The sequence below is a fragment of the Calidris pugnax genome, unplaced genomic scaffold (assembly GCF_001431845.1).
Source record: "Calidris pugnax isolate Ruff unplaced genomic scaffold, ASM143184v1 scaffold209, whole genome shotgun sequence".
NCBI lineage: Eukaryota > Metazoa > Chordata > Aves > Charadriiformes > Scolopacidae > Calidris > Calidris pugnax.
This window is the reverse complement of record NW_015090978.1, coordinates 1,759,195-1,786,439: the sequence shown is the minus strand read 5'-3', so window position 1 is coordinate 1,786,439 and position 27,245 is coordinate 1,759,195.

Genomic DNA, 27,245 nt, shown 5'->3' with positions numbered 1-27,245 from the left:
AGAAGGATGTTGTTTCAGTCTAGCTTGCTTGAATTGGAAAACGAAAGAACTTGACCTAACTACCCACCATGTGGCTGAAAAGTGTCTAAGGTCCCAGTCTGGAGAGCATATTTTGACTCCAGATTTTCCAGAATGAGTGAATTCTGACCAACAGGCAATGCTATTATTCCATTCTAATTGTTCAAATGAAATTGTTCTTTAATCGGATGCATCTATATCAGAGATTTTTTTTCTCGCAAATCTTTGCTCCATTTTGAATTCTCTCTGTATGAAATATTCTTTCATCAGTCTATCTATTTCTTCTTCTAACCAATCATACAGTATAAATAGAATAATTTGAGATATTCACCTTCAATAATCCATGAGTTGTTACGCTTGTCCTCTACTGAAAGAATTACTTATTACAGCTGAATTAGAATTTAAATGTAAATCCTCACAGTTAGCAGATTCCTAATCTTCTAAACGCTACTGTAATATTGTTTGGTTTCTTCAACTTAATGGAGTTTGAGAAAGTATAATCTCCTAGTGCAGAGTGAGGCAGGAAGAATCCATGAGTCGGAACCACTGAAGTCTACTATCCAACAGATTTTTGTTTTGTGGATAATGGTCTTTCTGAATTATAAGACTGCAGTATGAACTTATTACATCCCAGAAAATCACAATAGATGTTTCGCATGAAATAACATGTAAAAGTTTATGATTCATTAAACCCTAGATTATCTAAGCATAAGAAAATGCTATTTTCTCATGCCTCAGAAGGCAAGAATTCCATTTTCAGCTTTTTCTGTTGTATTCATAACACCATTCTGTGAGTGTATATCCTTTGATGCCTTTTAATGAAAAGTAAATTAATGAGAATTTAATCTCCTTTGATGCATATTGGGTTGAAATGGGCCAGTTTTGCTCAAATGTTAGCTGCAGGACACTGGCAGATTAGCAAAATGATTTCATAGCTTAGTCCTGTAGGAATAAACAGGATGAAGGTGTATTTTCTAGCCTCTGTATAGCTTTTGATTGTGTTTTTTTAATAATAGCGGCTCTTTGCAATGTCAAAAATATTTCCTGTTCTGGATTTTTTTAAATGTGTTTTGATAAGTTTGGACAATCCTTATTCTAATTTCCGCTTTTTCTTGCCACTTTTGTTCATGTTTTTCCTTCTGAAGATTCTTTTTATTTCTGTAAAGTGGGAAAGTTTTTTTGTGGATAAAAGACATTCTACCAGTAAAATATCTCTAATATTGTGGAAAAAAAAATATCTTCAAAGCTACTAGGGAAATGAAAATTAAAAACAGTTTCTCTAAGAGAAGCTAAAACAGAGTCTCTGCTGGAGTAAGATACTATTGATGGAACTTTATTTCAAGTTGTAAAAAAACAGATGGCTTAACTGAAGTCTCTGTGATGCTTATATGTGGAATGATTCAGTGCAGACAGGGTGCATCTCAAAATGGTGGCTTGCAGAGCAGTCAGAATATGATAGGTGATTCCCACGTTGAAAAAGGAAATAAATTTTTTAAAGAGTTAAAAAGAGTAGGACAATATAAGAAAAATTTTAAATGTCCTTTATATGAAACATAAATGAACTATGAAATCTAAAAAATTCAAGCTCAAAATTACTGGTGTAATTTTTTTCCAGGAATCAAAATCTATACTGAAATTAAGTTATTTCTGATTTTCTAGAGGTTTGTTTGATTATTTTTTTTTTTTAAACCATCATCAGTTTGTTTTTAAACCAAGCATCTGTTTTCCCTTGTACTCCATACTGCATTTTTTCAGGCAACAGCCAGGCTCAAAGTAGGTTAATGTAGAGATTTAGATAGATCTTTGCATGGTAATTCCTATTACCAAATATTGCCACTCTTAGTATCTTTAGTTTCAATGAATTTGGAATAGAACATTCATTTTTAGTTTTATGAAGGAAACAAAAAGTGTAGCTAGAGCTAATGTATATATATAATATATGTATATATATAATGTATAATATAACATACGGCAAATTTCCAGAGAAATTAATCTTCAAGCTAGGTATTTTCAACAATTCCTCCAGAAGCATGTTGAAAATATCAGGAAGAAAAGTAGAATTTCTTATTATGGGGCAAGGAACTGTTAATTATTTTTTTCTCTGTTAGAGCTACAGTTATACCACTGAATGATAAAAGCAATATAGTGGCAATGCTATGTACTTTGATATGTGCAAATGACTGTGGGAGGATAACTGTCTGTCAAAGACAGAAGGACCTCATACAAATTCTGAAAATATATTTACAGGAAAAAAATCCCCTCTTTTTTATGATATTTAAATAAAAGTACCATATTATTATTTGAGCTTTCTAAAAAGCATCCATTGGGGTACAATTGAACATTAGTAATTTTAATTAATGCAAAATGACTACACATCTTTCATTTACCCTACTGAAATAGGTTAGCATGTCCAAAAGTCAGCATTATTTTCTTTTAAATGTGATGATGTTGATGATAACTCATTTCAGTCTTCTGCTGCTTTTCCAGACAATGACACATAGGGGTTTTTTAAAAGATAAGATCTATTTTCAATTTCAAAACTATGCAAAAAAAAAGCTTGAAGAAATGAAAATTAACAACAAAGAATACAGAGATTGCTTTTACTGCTATTATATTTGGTGACTTAGAAGTAATTGGTGTATAAAGAGACATCACTGAAAAGTATAGCACTGAGGCATCTCAGGAATTCTCACTTAATCTCCCCTTTCCTTTAGATACAACCTTCTCCCTTACACAAACAATATGGAGGAAAGGTGCTAATAGAAGTATTTCTTTGCTGTAGAACAACCTCACAACAAAATCTTCCCAAAGCCACAGTTAGATGTCCTTTACAGGAAGATGTAAGAAGATGAAGCAATGTAGTGTAGCTCTGTCTCTGTATGCCAAGAGCACTGTCTATGCATGAGCAAAAGCAAATATTTATAAAGAGACCTACAGGAACAAAGGACTCCCAGTCTCAGAATTATGAAATCATTCCCCAAACTAGATCCAAATTGGAAAAGTTGGGGTCTTTAAGTCACTACAACAGTCTTGGAATTCATGTGAAAACATGTCCTTTCTGAAAACTTCAAGAATTTGATATTGAGATTCATAAATTAATTTCTTTATGTACAGTGGCATTTCTCCCTCTGTTTGTCCAGAAGCTGTTGAAATGGCCATGGGTGCTCATTATTCACTGAAAATACAATTAATTAGGACAAATGTCAATACATAAACTAGTTTTCATTAGGTATTTCATGGCCTCTACAAGGGCTACATAACAGGACAAAAGTATTTTTAAATTACAAGGTAAAAATTTCTTAACTTCTTGAAACAGCTTTATAAGCATCAAATCAAGACAGTTTTCCCTCTTTCCTGTGCAAGAAATTCTTAAGGAAGGAGGACTCAGTGAGGATCAGAACCGCAGCAGAATTTGTGGTCAGTTAATCTTGTTGTCAGTCCACGAATCACCAGTGTTTTCAGTCCTGAGATGGATATTTGAGAACAGTAGAATGACTGACAGAACTTAAGTCTAAAGAAAACACTCAGAGATCAGCTTAATTTTATCTCTGGTGCTTTTTTAACAATCTTGTTTGTTGCTACATACAGTTTATTTGCATAAAAAAGAAGGCATAGAGGAATTATGGCCTGTGGGTCCAGCTCTAGGAATTCATTTCTGTTTAGGCAAGTCTATCCATTAAACATCCACTTAACCACTTGATATAGTATCAGGATCCTAAGCATAATTTTTCACCTCAGCATACTTTTTCACCAGTTCTGATTTTGGGTAGTTGTAAATTATAGTAATGAATGTCCAAATGAGACACACTTACACATATTCTACTATTAAAAGGCACAAAGCAACATATGCCATCACAGTGGAGTTTGCATTTTTGAAAATTGGGCAGTCAATATGTCAAGTTTTGACAAGCATAAACAGTTTTGCAATGTGATAACAATCATGAGCATCACTGGAAATCAACATTGTTTTGCTTTTCATCTTGTGATAGCACACTGAGAGGCTGAATGTCAACAGATTGTCATGAGAGAGAGTTAATTGCATATTATTGAAAATTAGATGGCTGACATGAAGAAGAAATGTGTCAAAAGTGACTTATTGGAGCCCTGGACTAGATGGATCCAAGAGAAAAACTGTTTTGTAGTTGAGTTCAAACACCAAGTATTTCTGAATTGACTTCAAACACCAAGTAGATGAAACATTAGAATAAAAGTAGTTTAGTCCAATTTAGTTGTACTATGAAGAGAATCTAAGCAATGTATTGTAGCAGAGTTACCAAAAAAATATTTATACAGAATACAATATAATCAAATATACACTACTCTTAAAAAAAACAGTGTTTGTGGTTTCAGCTGCGCTAGTGAGCTGTATGCATACATCCAGTTGCACCTCCAGATACCAGCCACCTCATACAGCTAGAAATTTGTCCCTGTATAGACATCTAATTCACAATAGTTGTATTTACACAAATTCTAAAAGCATCTGAGTGGAGCATATCATTCAATAGTCACAATAGAATACCATTGTTCTATGAACTTCTTGTATAATGGCCATTCTCTAATTCATGCAATGAAAACCAGATAGGGAACCTAATTAAGTGGACCTAAGTAACTGTGTTAACCAAGGAATTGCAAAAAATTTTATGTGCCTGATGTCCTGAGTTGTTGTCTGTCTTTCTCTGCCCCTACATCTTGTACTGCTCCTTCGTCGGGGGAAGGCAGAGCTGGACCATTCCCATCCCACCACCTCCAGTGGGACTTTCTAGGCTAGACTGCAGCACACCAGAAGAACATATTAAGGAAAAGGGTTGCTCATCTTACTCTTCCTGTCATAAGCGGATGCTTCTCTCTGCCCCTGGAGAAGTGTATTGGACTGGAAGGCTCTTTGCTCTAGCAGAAACCAGAGAGTCTTATACGCCTAAACACCTCAAGAGCTAAATGCATATGGAAATCACCGTGTGTAGAAAGACAGCAGAACTGGGCCCTCTTCTCTGAGTTAGCACTGTGTTCAGGTATATCTACATTTGCTACAGGTTTTGCTGCAAAACTTTAAGAATGCAGTACTGGTGGTATAAGTTTACTCTGATCCTTGCTAATAAAGTTGCTTAATTTCTTTTAGCTAAAGTGTTATGCATGATGGCAGTTTAAAAAGCAAATCAAACAATAATAATAAATAAGATTTTTAAAATTTTAAATATATTCCTTATTTGTAGATGAATTCTATTTATTGATAGAAGATAATTCAATCAAGAAAACCAAAAAAATGTCTGAAGTTCAGCTTCACAAAGAGTAAATTCCTGAAGTAGGCATGAATGAATGAAGGAAGTAAGCAATAAATTTCCGCAAAGCCAAGGTCCTTGGTCAGGAAACTGTTTTATAAATGTCTGTAAAGTACAAGTCATGTCTACAGCAATACTAAATAAATCATTTAACCCTAAAGGAAAGACTAGTATGGAGAAGACAATTCCCTTCGCTTTCTCCAAGATCAAACTTCACATTCACAGCTGTGTCACAGGAGCACTCCCAATGGGCTGCTGTGTTACCTGCAACATTATTATGCATGAATTAAAATCAAATGTATGTTTTTATACACACGTGTATAAAATTTAAAAGATCACATCACTGTTTAAAAAGAGTTACACAGTGTAGTAGGGCACAAAAAAGTTTGATCATAAAGGAAAAAGAAGGGCTTTTAAAAGTCCACTTTTTCCTTTCCATTTTTCAATATTTTTAGGTAATTTCACAGAAAAGAAAGAATAAGATTCAGAGCTCTGTGAATACTATCATTATATGTAAGTAATATCATTGTTTTCAGCCACCTCCTAATATAACCACATAACCTTCATTCACAACCACAAATTATAAAAAGTATATAAAGTATATAAAGTAGGGTAAAGTAGAGTAAATTTTTCAGGAATTCCTAAGTAGAATTTCTTTGGATCTCAAACCTCATTTTCAAAAGTTGCTTTGTACTTACTAATTTCTGTCTCACTGAAAATCTTCTCATACTTGGATGCGAAGCAAACACAAACGAGTTTAATGGATTAAATCTGTTTCTTCAGCTAGAAGAGATTTTCATTGGCCTACTATATCCTACCAGCTCAGACTAGACAAAACCTGAAGATTTTCCTGTATGCATGTTCTGTCCAGATCTTCCCCAAATACTTTAGAAAAACGATTTTGGAGTCACTAATCTTGAATATTGAAGAGGTTCCATTAAAGTCCATTTGTTGTTCACTGTGTTATTGACTGTGAGTAGTGGTAAACCTATTTCTTTGGGGAGAGAGGAGGTACAAAAAATGTTTCATGTTTTAAGAGAAGCATCAGAAAACAAAATACATTCAAAGTATTGAGTTAAAATCAACTTGACAATGCCTTAAATAGCTTGATTCATTGTTGAAGTAAGCCTGGTGCTGAGCAGATGGGTGAGACTGATGACCTTCTGAGGTCTCTTCTACCAGCTTTAATTATTTTGTTTCTAAGACTCAGTTAAAAAAAAAAACAAACCTGCTGACTTGAAGTAAGACAATACAAAGCAGAGTATTTTATGTGTGTCATTTCACTTGCATGATTTCAGAGAAAGGTTGGCTAAAAATGGATGTTTTATATTCATATATTTTAATTTTGTAACAGTTACAGCTCTTTTATTGAAATATTTTTCATGAAGGCTGAAGAACAAGTTTAATTGTTCAGTGAAAGTATTTCAGTTGTCTGTGGGTGAAGCATGATATCTCAGGTACTATAATTTTCTAATAAATTATAATTAATATGAATTCTATATTGGACACACTACAGAGATAGAAGATTATTTATAGTAAGAAATTATTATAATTCCATGCCATTTACCTCCAAGAGCATTTCTTCTACTACTTTTCTGATCAACCTGCTATTTTGAAGAAATCATACACAAGTTTTCCAAGCAAAGTGGAGTTCTTAATATCTATTCTGATGTACATGTTTATTTTCTAAAGTAACACATGAAAAACAGACTGTTGAAGTGTTGTGATTTAAGCTGGTCCAATGTAAAGTAGAATAAAATTGGTAATAAAAATGGAGAAAAACATTATCAGATGAGCAAGTATGTATTTCAAAAGTTTTCCTTCAAACAGCATCACAGAAGTTGATTTATTCAATTAAAAATAGAGAAATTTGTAAAAGATAAAAATCATTTTATAACGCTATTTCAGTAATGTTCTGAATGACTTTTACCGAATGTTTGGTAAACAATGGGCTTAATCTGGGACATTCAACCTGTACTATAAAAAGGTACTGAAACAAGTCCTTCTGTACTTTGGAAGAATTATGTGGCTGAGACAAGGCACATTTAATTTTGGATTTTTGTTCAATTCTTTCTCCCAATTGAGACTACCAATGGTGTTAAAAATTCCTGAAAACTCATTTCCTAACTGCAGTTAATTCACTCAAGCATACCAAAGCATGCTCCTGATACCACCATATCAGGTACCAACACACCTGATATGACCTTTGCCTATGTTCTTGCCATGTGCTGCTTCTGGAAAAGAAGTGAAAGCAGGAAAAGTGTCAGCTGTTGGCCTCTGGAATTATATAATTCCTTCATTCAGATTAATTAATTTCTAATATAAAAGTTTATAGTCCAAGTGGTAGTTTTCACAAATAATTTATAACCTGTGATCATAATTTTCTATATGATTTTCACCTCAATATTCCCACAAATTTAAAAAAAAAATAATCTGCTGGAGTTATAGACACATCAAGAGTAAGCATTTTTAGGGTCTGCAAGGAGCCAAGACTTCATAACTCCCAGGCTTTTGCAGTAAGCAGAAGTTCACACATCAGCCCGACACATTTTGTCTCCTTGGAATATTTCTCACCCAAATCCCCCTGTCACATAACCTGATTGGTACTATAGGTAACTAACGCTTAGAAGGATGCAAACATAGCATTTTCTTGTTAGAAGTCACATAAATGTCTAATCATCAAACTGTGCTGTCCAAAAATCTTAGCTTGTTAATCATATCAGAATTGTGTAACAGTGCTTGGTTATCTGTATCCCATATATACCCCAAGTTTAGGATATTTTTCCAATAATAATTGTTTTAAAAGTATGAAAAAGGGAACCTAAATCATCTTCATTCAAGAACTATTAAGAATTAAATTATTTATAGCAACTTTTGAAGAACTATTTTTCTGCATGCATCTCTCATTCTCTCTTCGACAAACCCAATAGCAGGAGTCACAAAAATGACTGCTCTCATTCTGATGCAAGGTTGAAACTAATCACAAAACAATTTTTCTGATGTTAAATATTATAGCTTTACAGAAAAAATAATATTCCATCTTCCAATAATACTATTTGCTTCTTCCATATATAATGCAGAATTGATTCCAAATTGATTTCCATCATTTGATTTAAACACTTGAAACAAGCCTGGGGTGTTTATTAGAAGGATTGCTTGGAACCTCTTGCAAATTCCCAATGCCAGATTTGGCAAGCAGCACCCAGAAGGCTTTCATTAATTATCAGAACACCAGTGCAGAGCTTGCTCAAGCTGCCTCTCATCCCCGTATTGGCAGATTTATTTTTTTAACCACACATGAAACAGGAAGGGACAATGGCATCACAGCTATTCTTTTTTAACACAGCCCAGAGACAAATATTTATTTGCCAAATTGGTACTCTGTTCAGGTCATCCAAGTTCATCATTCTAATCAGATTAGAACTCTGTATTCTGAATACTTCCATGAATATTACTACAGGGTATAATACTTAGCATCTTTTCAGCTTCGTGTAAGAACTCATCTAAATGCTGTCTTTGTATGATACTTATGCCAGGAGCATTTGGATTTATTGTTCCTTTACATGATTTAAATAATGTATTTAGCTAACCTGTCTCTTTTCTAAGAATTTGATGAGTGACCTGAAAATAATTTGCCTAAAATAACCTTTGAAGGCAAAATACTTATTTATGGGTACAAATTACAGTAATTTCCTTCGTAAACTCTTTTGTTTACTCAGTAAAATTAATAGTAGGCAGCTAACAGGTCTGATTTACAGGTCATTGCAGGTCATATTATATTATTATGAGCTGCCAAGGCAGCTACTTAAAGAATCACCACAATCAACAAGAGATTAAAAATCCAGATTCCCCTCTCTGAGCTTTAATAAGGTTCAGTCTAGAAGCAGCAGATCTAGGAGATCTGTGGTAGTGCAAGATGTGTTTTGTGCACAGACAAATCACCATGTGGTACAGTTTAGAAGTGAAGGGCAAAGACCATAACAGCCTCTGAGAAACAAGTCCCACAATATTTGTTAGCTTTGTGAGGAGTGAACACACTAATTAGACATCATCCCTCAAGAGACACTTTCTACTCCACATCCATTGCTTCTTATTGTCTCTATATTTAGTTAAGGAAAATGAGATATTTTAACTTTCTTTTTAGTTCACAGATTCTTACAAATTCCCTTGTGCAATTTGGTATGATTTGTCTCACTTCAAATCCTTCTACAGTCATTTATCAAGTGTCCATTTATATTTATGTGAATCTGTTCTACAATGTATCTTTAGTCTTTGCTCTGCTATTTAGTAGTGTACAGTATCACTAAAGAGTTCTATATTTCATCTGTTGCAATTCAGCAGCAATGTAGAGTTACGCGTGTAAAATAAGAACAGAGACATTGTAATTCATGCTTCCAGTAGCCTTCTGCCCTGTATTACGTTTGACTTTCTAGGATTTCAGGAGAACTTTAAATGATAATTATTAAGGGCATGAGTTAAATACAAGAACTTCCAGCAACTTGTGGTGATTACATAGCAACACTGCAGACATTGCAGACAATCTTATACATGTGTGATATTCAGCATTAGGACACTCGTGTATTAGATGTTGCCCAGGGCTGAGTTTGTACTGCACATGCATGTTGAATCAGGACACAAAGGCATTTCTTTTTTTTTTTCTTTTTCTTTCTGAAGCAATCATGCACAATCCTACCAGAGATGGGCCTGGATAGGGGAAAAATACTGTCTATTTGACTGAAAAACATGCCCAAGAATATTAGTAGGTGACAGCTACCTCTGTGTTCAAAGTAAAACTCTTTATCTTCTTTCTAGGAAGAAAAAAGCCTTTTACATCTCAAAATCTAAGTCTACATTTGTTAACACTTAGAAACATGCTTCAGTTACCTATACCAACCTAAACATCTACTTTTCATATTTAAATCCTTACACATGTTGTTTTAAAATAATTTCTTCAATGACTATCTTTATAAAATAGCTACCTAATGCATAAGCAACATGTAATTGAGATGCCAATTCAATAATTGTGCTAACTGTTAACAACCATGGTAAGAATAATACAGGGACTAGCAAAAACTAATTTATCCATTTTAGTCTCTATGCTTGCTGTATTTTTATTGTTATTGCTGCTGTTGTTATCTAGTTATATAAGTAGTGTGCAAAAGAGTTAAAAAGAGAACATTTTAGATACTTTTGAACTATGTCTCATTAACCTGTCCATTAGGGGACAATGAGAAGAGAGTAAACAAGCATTTTGAACATTTAAACAAGCAGTTTAACCTCAATAGTCACATATTTTGAACTTCAAGCCATAATAAGGAGTAACACCTTAAGGACAACTTTTGTTAAACTCTTGTCCAGGATATCCTGAACCAAGTAAAAAAAAAGACAAGACTATTGAACTCTAGCAGCCCAAGCTCTTAGTAACATCGCTATCTTCCTTACGTGAAAAAGAGGTGACTCACTGGTGCTTAGCTCCTTTGACAGGATTTACAGCTTTTGACATTTATTGTGACTAACACTCATCTATACATATTGTCACTACTGCTAGACAAAAATGCCTAAAGATACATCTTTTTCATGTTAAAGAAAATTGGAAAAAAACCAGCAAAATATTTTCTGTACTTATTCCTACTAAATGCTCTGTGGTGAAAAAGATCCTCAGAAAAGAATAAGAAGCTTTGTGTGCATTCTGGGGGGGTTTCATGTCATGAAGAGAAAACATCAGAGAGAAAACTAAAATCATTTACCTGGGTAACAAAATTCTGAATGTTCTATATGGTTATGCTCTTTTTATCTCATGCTCTGTAGCAGATTTTTTAGAATGTTCAACAGCTGTAATTTTTTAACCAATGTTCATTACTCCCACAGAGATCAATGTAAAGTTCACAAGAACGTGTTAATTTTTTAAATACATCGTCTCTTGTTCACCTTTGTATAACATTTACATATGTCAAGTTTTCCCAACTTGCCCTTCTTGTTTAAAAAGTCTTCATACAATCATTTTGATGCTGTAACCTATACTTCCCGATATTCCAGATCAGATGTGTACAGGTCTTACTGTATATATACTTATAATTTTTTAAAGTAAGATTTACTAGTCAAGCTTACTAAAAAATCTAAATTCTATCTCATTTGTATAAATTGTGGAACAGTTTAAAAACATCATCATATAACTCTGCAGCCTTACAATATATTCATAACACATGTGGCAGGTAGTGCCATTCATTCATAGCTTTTTTTGTTTTGCTTTATTCATTGTGTGGTCAAAGTTCTTATTAATTTATTTATCTTAAGTCAAAAATTTTCACAGCTCCTGCAAGCCAGCTGTGAGCTAAAATGTGAGCGGCTGAATGCAGCATTCTAGAGCACGAAGTGAATAATAATGCTACAAAATATTGTTGCATCCAATTGCTAATTGTTTCCTGATGACTTTGACAGCTGCAAGATAAAAGATACTAGAGCCTACACAATTTATTATTTTCTATATTTATTACTCATTCTGTCTGATCAATGAGTTTTCAGTCTTTCTGAGAGTTGCCTTTTACTCTATGAAAATTGTTGCTCTGAATTATATTGTTTCAATTATTATATTAAATATATATGAAAATTAACACAACTTGTTTATGGTCATGCCTACATTGGAGAAATTTTTGTGCTGGTGATTGAGATGTTTCTGTAAATGGAACTAAACAAACACGAAAATGCACAGAAGTATTTACTGGGGAAAGAGTACTTTTTGACTGCAATGTGCTGGATTCAATTTTATCCATTTTTGTTTTGCGAAGACTATTACCCTGCATATCCAACGAAGTAAAAGAGCGAAGTGCATCCATGTAATTAATTGGATTTGCTTTTCTCAGCTGACTTGCTGCAAATTCTCTAACACAGACAGTCCTTCCCTGAATGTTGCATAGCTTCTTTTATTTGGATCTGCTGAAGTAAAGTTCTCACTAATTCTTAATTTCTGATACTTCTGTCCAATTCAATACTTAACCAAGTTCTGTTATTGATTGCAGTACTCCACAGAACAATTACTAATTAAAGTTTCCGAAATGAACACTACAAAAGCACACTTTTTCACAAACTATTGTATGAAAGAGTCATTGCTTATTTACTGTGACTCATTAAGCTGCTGAAGACAATATAGGATATGTTAATAGCATTTACTGTTTAAGTGAAGTGTAGATGAATTGAATTATGGTTAAGAAAAAAAATGCTGTGAGCGTTATGTGGCAAAGATCTGTGTGGCAATGTTTCAATACTTACCTATTTTGCATCTCCGTCCTGTCTATGAGCACATTGAAGAATATTTCTCTCAGATGCTTCTGAAGTTACCCATCTTTCTCAAATTCTCCTATTGTAGTAAAACAGAAGGGAATAGTTGCAGATCAGTTAAGATCATCTGTTTTGCAAGTACAACGGCTCTTGCTCAAAGTTTACAGTAGGACAGAATATTGTTGTTCTCATTTATCATGTCAGTGACAAAATGATGACTAAGGAAAATGTGTTCCCTCTCTGGAAGGAAATGGGACACCTGGTCACAAAGAATATGGAGAAGGCCAAGGTGAGATTTTTGCCTTAGTCTTCACCAGCAAGTGCTCTAGGCACATTGCCCAAGTTGCGGAAGTCAAAGGCACAGAGAATTAAGAACTGCCCACTGTAGGAGAAGATCAGGTTCAACAAAATCTGAGGAACCTGAAGGTGCACAACTCTAGGGGACCAGCTGAGATTCATCTGCAGGTCCTCTATTTGAGAAATTGTGGCAGTCTGGTGATTACCGGTTGACTGGAAAAGGGGAAACACAACCTCCATTTTTAAAGAGGGAAAAATGGAAGACCCAGGGAACTCTCAGTCTCACCTCTATGCCTGGCAAGATCATGCAGCAGATCCTCCTGGAAACTATACTAAGGCACGTGGAAAATGGCTGTCATATGATTGGTGACAGCCAACATGGATTCACTAAAGGAAAATTTTGCCTGACAAATTTATTGACCTTCTACGATGACGTTACAGTATTGTGGATAAGAGAAGAGCAACAGACATTATCTATCTGTATACTTTGCAGACCATTTAACACTGTTCTGCACAATATCCTTGTATCTAAATTGGACAGAGATGGATTTGATGGATGGACCACACGGTGGATAAGGAATTGGCTGAACAGACACACTCAAAGGGTTATAGTCAATGGCTTGATCTCCAAGCGGTGACCATGACAAGTGGCTTTCCCAAGGTTCAGTATTGGGACTGGCACTGTTTAACATCTTTGCTGGTGACATGAATGTTGGGATTGAGTGCACCTTCAGCAAGTTTGCTGACAACACCAAGATGTGTGATGTAGTCAACATGTTGGAGGGAAAGGATGTCTTCTAGAGGGACATGGACAGACTTGAGAGGTGGGCTCATGCAAACTTTATGAAGTTCAACAAGGCCAAATGCAAGGTCCTGCACATGGGTCGGGGCTATCCAAAGCATAAATACAGGCTGAGTGGAGAATGGATTAAGAGTAGCCCTGAAGAGAAGGACTTGGAGGTGTTCATTGATGAGAAACGCAACATGAGTAGGCAATGTGCGTTGGCAGCCCAGAAAGCCAACTGCATCCTGGGCTGCATCAAAAGAAGCAGAGGGGATTCTGCCCCTCTACTCCACTCTGGTGAGACTCCATCTGGAGTACTTCATCCAACAAAGAAGGACATGGACCTACTGGAGCGGGTCCAAAGGAAGGCCACAAAGATGATCAGAGGGCCAGAGTACCGTTACTATGAAGACAGGCTGAGAGAGTTGTTATTGTTCAGCCTGCAGAAAAGAAGGCTTTCAGTAGACCTTATAGCAGCCTTCCAATACTTAAACAGGGCCTATATCAAGGACAGGAAGTGTTGTGATTGGATGGGGGTTGATGGTTTAAACTGGAGTAGGGGAGATTCTTTACTGTGAGGATGGTGAGACACTGGATCCGGTTTCCCAGAGAAGTTGTGTATATCCCATGCCTGGAAATGTTCAAGTCCAGGCTGAATGGGGCTTTGAGTAACCTGGTCTAGCAGGAGGTGTCCCTGCCCACGGAAGGGGGTTGGAGCTCGCTTTATGGTCTTTAAGGTCCCTTCCAATCTAATCCATTCTATGGTTCTACTATTCTATTATTTATTAACTTTGACTGCTCAGTATGTAATGCTCTTCCACAAATAAAACATCAGAAAGGTGCATCTTTAGGTGTGTAAATTCTGAATTCATCAATATTTATGCACCTAAACAGATTTATATAAACTTTCCTTTGTCCGTAATATTATTAAAACAGCTGTCTAGCCATGATGAGACTAAATTCTAAGTACTGGCCTTCTTTTTCTTCTTAAAGGAGATAGACAGTACATTAAGCCAACTTTCTTCATTTGCAAATAGTTTTGTATACAAAGAAAAGACGACTTATCCCTCTGGCAGATGGATGATGGATAGTCTTCAATTTCAAATTTAATTTTAGTACACTAACATTCAAATTAGTATTTAGCCTCTTTCTCATTTTGCAAGTTTTATCCAGCATTGAACATTTTGCATAAATTACTTTTAGCCTAGTAATAATTGGAATCTCCAGGGATGCTCGTATTATTAACCACACTGCAAAGTTCCTTGGTATGGACATCTGTCTGCATTTCACAATGTATTTTTTATTCTCAACAAAATATAGGAATTTAAAAGACATTTTTAAATAAACCCCAAGGATAAGTAATTTTGTAATTTCAGGCTAATAGTTTTGCACAGCTCTCATTCACAAAAAAATCATGATGTCAGCATATTGTAGACTTGGAGAAAATGCTTCTGTATGCATTACAGGCAATTCATTGATTTTAAGCTTGCCTTTATAAGTAATTCATAAGCTCTGATTTCATTTTTTTTTTTATTAGTAATTCATGAAGCCAAATTTCTTATTTCTTCTGACATAACTTTAAGGCTGAATCCATTACAGTCAGCTTTTTAAAAGCTTTTATGAAATAACATGCAAGAAAAGTTATTTGAACTTTCATTTTCTTTTAGTTTTATCACCCACAAAAAATGTGTAATGAACTGTTGGGAAAAAAAGTGGTACTCTACCAAATCATGCAAGATCTTTTAAGATTCAGCTAATAATGGATCTCTCATACTGTTTTATAATGTCATGTTCATAATGATCAGACCATTTTTAGAAATTATCAACAAAAATTTTAAACCCTAAACAATTTTGCTATGTCACGAAAATCTAATTACCTACCATAACATATGAAACAGCCTAATTTTGCATGAGGAATGATACCATGGTAGATAAGACAGAAACTAAGATGTTATCAGAAATCTATTGTTTCACAAAGAAGGTAGTCCGACAACCATATGCTCCACAGAAAGAAACTAAGAGTAGGTCTGCACGGCAGTTTGCTCTGGAGATGAACAAAGGGAACTGGCACGTATTCTCATGCTATCCCTGAGGACTGTAGGCATATATCATATTCCTTTCTTAGGATTCAGCACACAAGGGAAAGTAATTCAAAAATAGTGCATAGATACCAAAAGCAATCGTCTGCTTCTGGTATCCTTGGCAGGCAAACCATTCCATTCTTTCCTTATTGATGCTTTGGGAGTTAGGAAAAATATGTTCAATTTGAATAATGAACTATGCTCTGAAGTGTTTAATAGGGCAATAATATGGTGAAAACTGGAAAACTAGAAAGAAGAATGGGATGTTCAGAAAAATTTTTAGAAATTAAAAACAAGGTTCTCAAAACATGGGGGAGAGTGTGCTAAAGAAGCTCTTTTCACTGGCCTTGCTATTCTGAAGAACATGCCTGAACCACTTCCAAAGATTTATCCTTTTTTAAGAAAAGATTGTAGAAATGCATATAGCCCAGGAATCATTACTGTCAATGGACATAGAGATTGTATTTTAACATCCTACTTTAAAAATAATTGGTAACTTTTTTGTTTCACTTTTTAGTTTCATGCTGGTGCCCTAGCACATCTCTTGCTGAGTTACTTTTCTGCTTATAATTCAAAAAGATTATTTTAGCAAATCTAGCTCTTAAATATCTGATTAGACAGTTTAAGTAAGTATTTACTTTTTCACTAGTCACTTTCAGGGACCACAGTCCCTTGGGAGGCAGTCCTGAAGGGCAAAAGAGTCCAGAAACCTGGACAGTCTTCAAGAAGGAAATCATAAAGGTACAGGAGCTGGCTATGCCATGTGCCAAAATATGAGCCAGGGAGGAAGACTAGCCTGGCTGAACAGAGAGTTTTGGCTCGAACTCAGGGAATTTTTGCCTTTTGGAGAGTTTATGACCTTTGGAAGAAGGGGCAGGTAACTCAGGAGGACTACAAGGATTTTGTGATGCTATGCAGGAAAAAATCTAGAAAGGCCAGATCCTAATTTAGACTTAATCTGGCTACTGCAGTAAAGGACAATAAAAAAATGTTTCCATAAATATTTTAGCAACAAGGCCTAAGGAGAATCTCCATCCTTTACTGGATGCTGGGGGAAACATAGTAAGGATGAGGTAAAACGCTAAGGTGCTTAATGCCTTCTTTGTTTCCATCTTTAATAATAACACCAGTTGTTCTCTGGTAATCCAGCTGCCCAGAAGGACCTGGGTGTTGGTTGACAGTAAACCAACCAACCAAGAAAACCAATAGCATCCTGACCTGTATCAGGAATAGTGTGGCCAGCAGGGATATGGAAGTGATTGTCCCCCTGTACTCGGCACTGGTGAGGCTGCACCTTGAATACCGTGTTCAGTTTTGGGCCCATCACTACTAGAAAGATATTGAGATGCTAGAGCATGTCCAGAGAAGGGCAATAAAGTTGGTTCTATCTAGAGCACCTATCCCATGAGGAGTGGTTGAGGGAGGTGGGGTTGTTTAGCCTGAAGAAAAGGAGACTGAGGGGAGACCTTATTGCTCTCTACAGCTACCTGAAAGGATGGAGGTTGGTCTCTTCTCCCAAGTAACAAGTGATATGACAAAAGGAAATGGCCTCAATTTGCTCCAGGGGAGGTTTAGATAGGATAGTAAGAAAAATATCTTCAGTGAAAGGGTTATCAAGCATTAGATCCTGACGCCTAGGGAAGTGGTTGAGTCACCATCCCTGGTGGTGTTTAAAAGATGTGTAAATGTGATGCTGTGGGATATGGTTTAGTGGTAACTTGGCAACGCCAGGTTTATGGTTGGATTTGATGATCTTAAGGGTCTTTACCAACCTAAACAATTCTATGATTCTATGATTCTTGAATATGTATAATGACAACTATGACACAATTCTCAGTTTCCAACCCCTGCTTTCTTGAAGGGTTCTCTTTGTTATGTACAGAAAATATCACAGAAACTGTTTTCAGTATTAGCCATAAGGCTCTGTTTTTTCACCTGCTCATACTGAGCCCATTGTTAGCTGTTGATTTGTAATTTTAGCTTAATATTTTTCGGTGAAAAAATTCTATGATTTTATACTATTTGCAATACAGTCAGTCATGAAAACAGCTTTCACATGTCTTTGGAGACCATCCAACCATACTAACATTGGTTGCAACTTTCTGTCTTGGAGCTCTGGACAGTCATTTATTGATTTCCAGATATCTGATGCTTACAGGTCTGGAATTCCAAATATGGAAAATAAATTCATTATCTGGTCTTGCCCTGCATTTTTTCTCAGTCTTCATTTGAGATAAATACATTCAGCATGACAGCATTTTGAGAAGACTGTGATGAATATTTTGCTACAACTGGTGAAGGGTACAACATCACCAAGTTTTACTGCTCCCCAGTACCTGCAGAACTTTCCACAAAATGGAAAAATCTCTAAAATTTATCAACTTCTCATATAAACCAGACGGATGAACATTAACATGTAATAAACTGAAGTAGGACTAAATAAACATTTGAGAAAGACAAAACTTGTGCTTAAATGCAAAACACTCCACTATATTTCAATATATACAAGATATACTGAGCTGGAAGATGAAAAACAAACAAACAAAAAGTTTGTGTAATTTAATAGAACTGCTTGAAGTCAGAAAGTAAAAGAGAAAAATCTCCAAAGCCTATCAAACATTTCATCACCTTCAAATGTATGTGCACAAGCCAAATATAATTGATATCAGGTGACAAAAAGCAAGATAAAAATTGAAGCTTTTGGTTCCTAGGTGTTAAAAAAAAAAAAAAACTCTGAAGCATCCGTAATACTTTGACTGTTTCACACATACATTAAACTCACCCATGTACTCCAAAATGTTTTGTTATTCTCCACTGTGGAAATTTTAAGCCTTTTTTAATGTTCTGTCAAGATAGTTTTTACATTTGTCATGGTTGCATAAATCTTGTAATACAATTAATTGACCTTTGCAGTCATTGCACAAAATGGAAGGAGGACTATTAAATGGGATTAAAAAGCCCTCACAAAATAAAAGTATTTATTTCCACCTTCTGATAGGTAGAGATCATCAGCTTGTCAAACCTATTTCATCCGTTCACACTTGTTGAAGGATGCTGAATTTCTATAACAGAAAGAAGACACCTTTTCACTGAGTTTTTAATTTTCCTTGGCTTGCTCATTCCTCATCCACACAAACCATTTTTTCCCGTTGTTAATTTATTGTCCATCATTAAAGTCAATAAAATGCATTATTTTTTCTTTGTGTCTTTATCAGTAAATCTTTTTGCATTATAGATGTGGTAAGAAACTAGACTACCTTCCATGCACTGACCAGTAATACGTCCTCTCTTGTTAGATTAAAAAGATAGGTACAAAAAAACCACCCAAAGGAAATGAATGCATGTGGTGCATTTGTCATTCTTTTTTTCAACACTAAGTGGTGATACAATTAAAAAAAAAAAATACTATCACACCTCTGATCTGATAGTTTTATTGTTTATTTCAGGCCAAGGTACTTAGCTTTTGGCACTGAGTGAACTCATTGCAAAAATCACTAATCAGTCAAGTTCAAGGCATGGTGGCAACCTATAGGCCAAGAGTAATCAAAAGAAACTTCAGGGCATTGGGAAAGTTAATAAGGGAATCAGGGGTGCAGGTTATCTTTTCTTCTGTTCTCCCAGTTAAAGCCTCTGTCTGCAGAGGCTGAAATGACAGGGACTCTGAAAGTAATGGACATGTACAGTCTGTCAATTCATGGCTCCGTGGCTGGTGTCACTGCCACAATTTGGGGTTTTTTGAAAGTGGGATGGCCTACACAGGCTTGCTGGCATCAGATGGGGTTCATCTTTCTAAAAGGGGGAAGAGGGTGTTTGCTCATGAGCTAGCATTGAACCGAGCTTTAAACTAAGTCTGTTGGGGGAGGGGGATATTATCTGGCTAACTCTTGACAAGCCAAGGGATGATGCTCCAAGATCTGATGGATGAGTCACTGGCAAAGGCCCTCAGCCTGTTGCTCTGAGATGTGCTGGGTACTCTGCAGTGCACTTGAAGTCTTATGAGACCGAGCCAGGGGCTCCTGAGGCAATAGGAACCAGGGAGTGACAGATAAAATACCTCAAAAGAAGGCCACCTGAAGAGCAGCATGAAGGAAATGCAGCCACTCCAGCCAGTAAGTCAGCTCCATTGGGTGCCCAGCTGAAGTGCCTTACTTGAACACACATAGCATGGGAAACAGGGAAGAGGAGTTAGAGACATGCACACAACTCCGGGGCTACGATCTTATTGGCATCACAGAGATGTGGTGGGATGGCTCTTATGATTGGAGTGTTGGAATGGAGGGATACAGACTCTTCAGGAAGGACAGGCTGTGGAAACAAGGAGGGGGTATTGCCCTCTATGTCAATCAACAACTGGAGTGCATGCAGCTCCACCTGGGAATGGATGGAAACCCAGCAGACAGCTTATGGGTCAAGATCATAGGGAACAGAGGGGCAGGTGATGTTACAGTAGGGGTCTGCTACACATCACCTGACCAGGATGACAGAGCAGATGAGGCCCTTTATAGACAGATAAGAGAAGCATCGTGTTCATAGACCCTGGTCATCATGGGGGACTTCAACCACCCTGATATCTGTTGGAAGGACAACACAGCAGGGTGCAAGAAATCCAGGAAGTTCTCGTAATGTGTCGATGACAACTTTCTTCTTCAAATGATAGGCTGATATCTGTTGGAAGGACAACACAGCAGGGTGCAAGAAATCCAGGAAGTTCTCGTAATGTGTCGATGACAACTTTCTTCTTCAAATGATAGGCAAGCCAATGAGGAAAGGAGCCACGCTAGACCTTGTCCTTAATAACAAGGAGGGGCTGGTGGGGAATGTCACGCTCAAGGATAACCTTGGTTGCAGAATCCAAGATCCTTAGGGCAGTGAGGAGGGTACGCAGCAAGCTCACTACTCTGGACTTGCATGTGTTGTTGGTTTTTTAGTTTGTTTGTTTGTTTGTGGTTGGACTCTATGATCTCAGAAGTCCCTTCCAACCATGATGATTCTGTGATTCTGTGACTTCAGGAGAGCAGACTTTGGCTTCCTGAGGTACCTGCTTGACAGGGTAATATGGGAAAAAGTACTGGAGGGGAGAGGAGCCCAGGAAAGTTAGTTAGTATTCAAGGATCACCTCCTTCAAGCCCAGGAGAGGTGCATCCCAAAAAAGAAGTCATGCAAAAAAGTCAGGGAGTTGCATGGATAAATAAGGAGTTCCTGAATAAGCTCAAAAACAAAAAGACCTACAGAGTGTGGAAGCAAGGATGAGTAGACTGGGCAGAATACAGAGAAACTGCCCAAGTGGGCAGAAACCAGATTAGGCAAGCTAAAGTCCAGATAGAATTAAATCTGGTCAGAGACATCAAGGATAACAAGAGAAACTTCTATAGATATGTCAGGGATAAAAGCAGGACTAGGGAAGATGTGGGCCCTCTCTGGAAGGAAACAGGAGACCTGGTCATCCAGGATATGGAGAAGGCTGAGATATGGAGTAACTTTTTTGTCTTGGTGTTCACCGACAAGGGCTCTAACCACACAGAGAATGTTGCGGAGAGAATGCACAGAGAATGTCCAAACTGTGTGGACCAGTCGACACACTGGAGGGAAGGTATGCTATCTAGAGGGTTCTGGACAGGCTTTAGCAGTGAGCCCATGCAAACCTCATGAAGTTCAACCAAGCCAAGTGCAGGGTCCTGCACCTGGGACATGGCAACTTAAGCACAAATACAGGTTGGGCAGAGAATGGTTGGAGAGCAGCCCTGAGGAGAAGGAATTGGGAGTGCTCATGGATGAGAAGCTCAATATGACTTGGTAATATGTACTGGCAGCCCAGAAGGCCAACCACATCCTGCAATGCATCAAAAGAAGCGTGGCCAGTGGGTCAAGGGAGGCGATTATGCCCCTCTACTCTGCTCTCGTGAGACCTCACCTGGAGTACTGTATCCAGCTCTGGAGTCCTCAGCACAGGAAGGACATGAACCTGTGGAAAGGGTCCAGCGGAGGACCACAAAGATGATCAGAGGGCTGGAGCACCTTTCCTATGAAGACAGACTGAGACAGTTGTGGTTGTTCAGCCTGGAGAAGAGAAGGCTCTGGGGAAACCTTATAATGGCCTTCCAGTACCTAAAGGGGCACTATAGGAGATATGGGGAGGGACTCTTTATTAGGGAGTGTAGTGACAGGACGAGGGGTAACAGTTTTAAATTGAAAAAGAGGTAGATTTAGGTTAGATAATAGGAAGAGATTCTTTCCTGTGAGGATGGTGAGACACTGGAAGAAGTTGCCTGGAGAACTTATGGACCCCTGGAAGTGTTCAAGACCAGGTTGGATGGGGCTTCGAGCAACCTGGTCTAGTGGGAGGTGTCTCTGTCCATGGCAGGGGGGTTGGAACTCAATGATCTTTAAGGTCCTTTCCAACTCTAACCATTCTATGATTCTATAGTCTTGTCCTGCATTGGGAAATACTTTTTTGTTTCTGCCAGCTTTATTTTGCAATTTCAGAATTCTGGAAGTTGAATATTAAATTTGTCTTCAATGATCATAGACAAGAATCATGAGCTGAAACCCGTGGATGTCTGCAGAGGCTGAAATGACAGATTGTTTTGATATGATGATATCTCCATGATGTGTACAGTAAAAACAGAGGGAATAGAACCTGCTATCATATTATGCACACTAATTTTTAAAATTAGTGACAAAATAACAGCATTCATGTGATTATATTAATTAAAAAGTGCCCTAAATTAGCTTCTCTTTTCTAAATGCCTACATTACTGCTGAATTTTAAACCTGTTTAACACACAGAGAACTTAAGATGAACATATGAGAATTCAGCAGGATTGAAAATGATCCCATGAGTTTGTGTGTCTAAACCAGAATTTAAATGCTAATTTTAGGTGCACAAGAAATCCTAACAAACTATGAAAAAAAATTAGCTACATGATCTTTGTATTCATGACTCATTCAGTTGGCATGTCTGACCACCAGCACAGATAAATAATTGGAGCCTGAGTGACAGAAGCAACAATTTTGGGTACCTGCTACAGTGCTGATAAAGAAGACTTGGCAGTAATACCACTAGTGGGAATCCTCAGGAATCTCAGACGGCATAACTGGATATTCCTGAAGGTTGTGGGTACATTATCATTTTTGAAATTACCTGGAAGCACCTTAAACAGCTCTCTACTAAGTCAGTAGGTAAAGCCTGCTGACTACTTCACAAACTCCATATTTTCTTAATAATTCATATTACATAATTTTATTTAATGTTCTATGTGTAGACATCATTCCCATTCCCCTTAAGAGACACTAATTTTCTAAGGATGGAGAAATATTTGTATTACACCAGTTGTTATAAGGGGGATTATCTGGATACTGCCACTGAACTCTTTCCTTGGCACAACACATGCCTTCTTTGCCCATGCAGTATGGACATGGAAGATGGTTTGCCTTGTTAAGCTTCCTGTCCATCTATCCTGCAGTTCAATATGAATTTTTCAATGACACTTCTTATCTACAGGAATTCCTGACTTGTCTATATATTTGTCTTTATTTAGTGCCCCTCCCTCTGAATTTGTCCATGACTTGGGCTTTTTCTGGTGTCTGACTTAAGACATATGTTGTCAGATGCCAAGTGGAACAACCCTGACAGACAAAGCATGTGTTCAGAAAGAGGAGGCTGGGGGTACCAGCAGCTATTCCCTCTGTTTCATTGTAGAAGTCCTTTTGTTTAATGCAAAACATGTGCTGAAATACTGCAAAATTCAGTCAGAAAGTAAAATTATTGTCACTTGGAATGCCATGAGTTGGTGCTGTTTGAACTATAGTGTGATCAAGAACAAAGAAAATAACAGGTTAAAAAGCCCCCCCAAAAAATATTTTACTTTCTTCTGATTATCTGACAGTAAAAATCAAGTCAAAATAATGCATAATCTGATGAAGAAAAGGAAAATCATTGGAAAGATCATGGTGAGTATATCTTAATCTACTCTACTGTGGAGACATGCAATGAAAAATGAGCTGCTGGTGTCCTCTAGCCTCCTATTCCAAAATACTAACTCTAGACTTTTTTTTTTTAATGGTAAGCTTTCCCATTGTGCCACAAGCAAACTCATGATGGAACCGCATCTTTTTTACTTACGATGACAAGTATGTTGCCTAATTGGAGACGGTTGCTGTGTTACAGCATTCATTTTGTCACTAACATTTGTTGTGAAATTTCTCTAATGCTCAGTCCATTTTTTATCATTAGGCCTAAGTTTGTTAAACTTTTCATTCTTTGACTCAATAAACCTTCTACTGACACCCAGCAGTCACTGTTGTAATGCAAGATTTTGTGATGTGGACTAATTTAATTATCTATCTTTTGACACTGCAATCACTTTTTTTTTAATTATTAGATATTTTAATTATTTATACTCATTTATTTAATTAATAATTTATTCAATTAATAATACTATTGAATTATAAATATTTATTTTAAAATATACTGTGCTTACATCTATTTTAAGGGCTAACCATTTATCCTAATATGTTTATTTGTTGGAATTTAGTTTATAGTTCTTATATTTAATCTAAAACTTTTCTCCCGCAGCTATGAGGCAGAGTTATCAGGTATCCCTGTTCAAGACCATTCTTTATTTCATCCACTGGTTGCATAACTAATGGGAAGGAGAAATCAATATTTATACAGCAACGTTAAGCAAAGTCAACTGAAAGCAAGTTCCAATTACAAATTCAGCCTGCAGTAACCTTTTCTTCCAAGACAAGCTAGTAAAAAGGAAGGGTAAATGTTTTCATATTGTATTGCCACTGACCTCTTCACCTGAAATAAAAGGTTGAGAGTATACTCTTAAAATATTAATCCTCACTCATGGGCATTAGTCTGCTGTATTTAACATGTTCGGATCATACTGTGTGCAGGGAGGGCTCAGAATACAATGCCAAGCAAACTGGCTTGGCCTTTAAATTTCCACAGAAAGCCTCAGCAGAATTCACAAACTCGTAGGCTGAGAAGGGCTCCAGCATCAGAAGAGCTTTATTGCAGAGATTTGTTGGTGGATTCAGAGTGTCTGGGTATATTACAGGACAACTTCACGAGCATATAGTGGAACTAGAAATGCACACAGAAATTCTTAGAGATCAAAATGAAGACAGGAAAAAATTGCAGAGTATAACAGAAGTTAAATATGGTCTTATCTCTTTCACCGAGACCACGACTTGATTACTGAAGAAGGCCGTGAAAAGTCAAGAGTAAAAATTGACCACATAGATTACCAATCACTATCAATAAGTCACTATTTGCACTCCATAAAGTGAATTGAGAAGCTTGGAACAAATCAGAAAATAATTGTTAATGTATGGCTTATTACAGCTCACAAATAAAGAATTTATTCATTGCTCAGTGCAGACTATCAAATATAACAGCAAGAAGCAAGGCCAAAGAAGGTAATTCCAGTGTAGCATTTATGAACAAGAAATACTGGCTGCCACAGAAGCTTACAGTAATAGTAGGTACAACAATGATACAGAATTGATGCAATAACATCATAGTAATTAATATAATATAGCTATCATAAAACGAGTTGCATTACTGGACTGTATCAACAAATCGAATAACACAGAACTCCTTATTTAAGCTAAAATGAAATGCTGAAAGAACAATAAATCTTCACATTTTGCTATTAATGTACCAGTGCTAATTTCAACTAAGAAAACAATTAGAGATTTATTTGCAAAGATCATGTCCCTGAGGCTTCAGAAACACGAAGGCATTGAAATAATTCCAACACTTCTTTGCTAAAAGGGGAATTACCCAGTTGCTGATTAATTACTTCCAAGGTGGTAATGAAGTTGTATATAGAAATAAATAAAAGGGTAAAAGAATATAAATTAAATAAAGCATTTTAAACTTTATTTTAATATAGCAAAATGTCATCATGTAATTATGTTTTTGAAACACTGGTCCATTTACAAGTCATCAACAGACAAGCTAAATATTGTTAAATGGTTATGTGTATGTCTCATATACTACATAATGAAGAAAAACATAATATAAACAATCAAGTTGTTTGTTGGGTTATTTGTTTGGTTTTTTTCAATATACAGTCTCCAAAACAAAGATCTTGACATTCAACATTTTCAGAATTACAGAGGCACATTCCTCTTTATCAGCTTCAAATATTCAATGTTGTGACATGATCTGGAACAACTATTGGGAAAATAAAGGCAGAGTGTAAGATACAGAGGCATAGGGAAGAGGGAGGAACAACTGGAATGAATGATCACTGAAACCGAACATAAGAAATGCACTAAGAAAATTCATGTCTACAGATCCTCTCCAGACCCACATAAACCCAGAAGCACAGCAACCTCTCTGTCACCGTGATATCACCTATAAGCTCTTGGCAGACAGTCCTCTCAGAGGGACTGGTCAGACTCAATGCAGGCACATTTCAGCTAAGAACTTTTGACACAGAACTGTGTCCTACCTCTAGATAGGTGTGCTAAATGAAAGAAAGGAGAAAAAACTCAAGAGCAACGTGACAGTGCTTAACACCTACATTCAACTGAGGCCGAAATTAACAGAAGGTAGGCATGCCTCTCACCCATGGACATTTTGGTAAGCAGAAATCAGAGGCAAAACTTTGCTCCTATGTGATCTCTCACCAGCCAAGTTCTCAGCAGGATTATTCTTTCCAAGTGACTTCCTGCTGCTTCAATGAGGAGCAATTATGTAAGAGAATAACATCATCCCAAATGTATTCAGGCTGGGCAGATGCACTTATCAGAATTTAAATACATACTTGCAAATTTGCAGACAGAAACAATATGAAACATGTCAAACTCAGTTCTCAACTTTTGTTCGTGCAGCTTTGTTTTTCTTATCATCATTGACAGACATAAAGGTGAGCAGATTTGTTACTTTATAGCCTTGCAGAGACGTGTACTTTAAGATTTACAATGTTGCTAATTAGTTCTCTGTGGAGAAGTAGTTATTTTAAGCCTACTAAGTTCATCTTTTTACCAGTTATTGTCAAAATTGACGCCTTTTAAGCACATCAAAATTCTATATATTGTAGAGCAACAGGATGGTTTAGGAGATAATCACATCAGGGAACTGCTGTCACCTTGCCACGATAATATTTTCTTTCTATTAGAAAGTAATCAATAACTCAGTGAGTGAGTGATAATCAGAAGCCAAAGATTTTGCTTATGAATGAAACAAGCAAGCATTCACATGTTTATTCCTGAAAGCAGGAGTGTTGCAATGTTCAGATATGCCAAACAGTATCACTGGGCGAAACACAAAGAAGTCCACAAAAATGACTTTTCACTAGCAATTACCTTAGACTACAGAAAAAGTCCTGTAGCAGTTCATCAATATATTTTTAGGCATAAATGAAGAAGTTCTTCTATTTCCAGAAAGGTGACACAGAGAGGGGAAGAAATGCTTTTATGTAACTACAGTAGAACACCAGGCATGTAAAGTACACATATGTGGAGATGTAACATGAATTATGCAAATAGAGA